Consider the following 2,500-nt stretch of genomic DNA (forward strand, 5'->3'; position numbering starts at 1 on the left):
TAAGAGTCATGGAGTAAGGGAACATTAGCAATGACTTCATCTGTCTTTTTATGGCTTTCCTATCTAACGCCAAAACTTATGGAGAGACTTCAGAAGAGAGAAGAGATACAACAGTGGCGAAAGAGGGAGGGAGTTAGAGGGAGGGATGAATCTTCAGAGAGAGAGAGAGAGAGAGTGTGTTTGTGTGTGTGTGTGTGTGTGTGTGTGTGTGTGTGTGTGTGTGTGTGTGTGTGTGTGTGTGTGTGTCTGACAGCATTTATCCTCACATCCTCACATCCCTAATGGTTATTCTGTATCAGTGAAACATTCTTTGGCCCACATTAGCAGTGCCCTTCTAGTGCTTGGTTTTCAAGTGGAAAATGGACTAAACTGTCCTCCTTCCCTCCCTCTCTCCCTCTCTCTCTCCTCTCTCTCTCTCTCTCCCTCTCTCTCTCCTCTCTCTCTCTCTCTCAGTGGATAAAAGACAGACTCCTGTCTCTTTGGTGACCTATGGCCTTGACTTGCTTTGATGATGTTATACTCTGGGTCACTAATGATATTAAGCAGAGAAAACCTGTTAGCGTGCTCTGTATTGTATGGAGGAGAGAATGTGTGTGTGTGTGTTTGTGTGTGTGTGTGTGTTTGTGTGTTACTTTGTAAAGTGTGCCGTCAAACACATTAATCCCTTTATCTTTGCCACTGGTGTGACTGAGCTAAACTCAGACAGACTGACAGAGAGGCAATGAGAGAGAGAGAGGAGGAGGAAGAGAGGGAGAAAGACTAAGAGAGTGTAAGTGAGAGAATGTGTTTGTGAGGGAGTGTGTGTGTGTGTGTGTGTGTGTGTGTGTGTGTATGTGTGTGTGTGTGTGTGTGTTAGAGTATGCCATTCTGTCTCCTCCTTGCTGCCCTAATGGAATCAACCTTAAATGCTCACACACGTTCACTTGTTAACACATGTGAAAGGCACACACACACACACACACACACACACACACACACACACACACACACACACACACACACACACACACACACACACACAGATTGAAGGTGTGTTTTTAGGATTCCAAAAATCCTAAAAACAGTTAGTCTGCTGATTGACAGCTACAGCTATCAGAAATGTTTATCTCTTATATCTTTATGTTATTGATTGATTCGCTTGATTCGCTATTGTTGATTGATTCACTACTCTTTTGCTAATTCTTGTAGGTAATATGGCATCTATATATTACACACACACACACACACACACACACACACACACACACACACACACACACATAGCCAGAGCTAGCAGCCGCCCTCTCAAAAGTAAATTAAGGGCTCTAACAAAATTAAAAGTAGGGCAGGAATTCTAGGCAGGGCAGGACTTTTTTTAGGTGAGTGTGTGTGTGTGTGTGTGTGTGTGTGTGTGTACATGTGTGTGTGTGTGTGAACAGTGCAGCCAGAGGACTGCAGAGCAGGCTGCTTCTCTGCCAGATTCAGTCCAGAGAAGGTGTGCCCTGGCTGGGTACGGCTGTCTCCAGACCTCCCTCTCTCTCTCACTCCCTCTCTCCTCTCCCTCCCTCTCTCTCTCCGTCTCTGCCATGGAGAAAGGCTGCCTCTGTCCCCAGTCCTCTCCTGACTCCTCTGCCGTCTGCAGCTTCAGCTACCAGGGTGAGCCATCCGCCTGTCTCTGTCCCTTTCTCTCTCTCTCTCTCTCTGTCCCTTTATCTCTCTCTGTCTCTGTCCCTTTCTCTCTCTCTCTGCTCTCTGTCCCTTTCTCTCTGTCTCTGTCTCTGTCCATTTCTCTGTCTCTGTCTCCATCTCGGTGTTGGTCTCATTTCTAGAGGAGTAACTGGGAGGGGACAGGAGCTGTGACATGTGTGTGTGTGTGTGTGTGTGTGTGTGTGTGTGTGTGTGTGTGTGTGTGTGTGTGTGTATGTGTATACTTGTATACTTGTGTATACTTGTGAGTGGCAGAAGGTTATGGTGGCTCGGCCTGTCATGTTAGAGTGGGGGGACGGGAGGGTTGGCGCTGTCTGTCTGTTAGGATGGTTAGAAGTGTGCATGAGTGCGTTTGTGCATCTGTGTGTGTGTGTGTGTCTGTGTGTGTGTGTATGTGTTGTGTGTATGTGTGTGTGTGTAGTGTGCGCCTGTCAGGTCTGAATGACTGATGGCGTAATTGCTGTGGAATGTGAGAGCTTTTAGGGTTGGCAGTGATGTACTGATGGATGGAGATGGAGATGGCAGCCTCAGCCTCCTCATGGGAAGCAGGGTGTGGGGGTGCAGGGTGTGGAAGGGCAGGGTGTGGGGGTGCAGGGTGTGGAAGGGCAGGGTGTGGGGGTGCGGGGTGTGGAAGGGTGGGGGTGCGGGGTGTGGAAGGGTAGGGTGTGGGGGGGTGGGGGTGTGGAAGGGTAGGGTGTGGGGGGGTGGGGGTGTGGATGCCTGGCCTCCACTCAGGACCCAGCTACAGGCTGCTTCCACACAGCACTGGGCGTTTACTTCATCTTGGTTTTGTTCAATGGTGCTTTTATTGGGC

General features: G+C 49.0%; 1 protein-coding gene across 2 annotated transcripts in view; it reads left to right on the forward strand.

Annotated features, from left to right (window-relative positions):
• The window catches only part of arhgap46b (Rho GTPase activating protein 46b), a 63,047-nt gene that overhangs the window by 9,655 nt on the left and 50,892 nt on the right, over positions 1-2,500 (forward strand). The window contains exon 1 of one of the 2 annotated variants that reach the window (XM_042096823.1): positions 1,445-1,635. The exons of the other annotated variant lie outside the window; for it this stretch is intronic. The gene's annotated coding sequence lies outside the window, so the exon portion shown is untranslated. Of the gene's footprint in view, positions 1-1,444; positions 1,636-2,500 lie in introns of those variants that run through there. 2 annotated transcript variants of the gene reach the window in all.

Source organism: Alosa sapidissima, chromosome 7, assembly GCF_018492685.1.
Source record: "Alosa sapidissima isolate fAloSap1 chromosome 7, fAloSap1.pri, whole genome shotgun sequence".
NCBI classification, from domain to species: Eukaryota; Metazoa; Chordata; class Actinopteri; order Clupeiformes; family Clupeidae; genus Alosa; species Alosa sapidissima.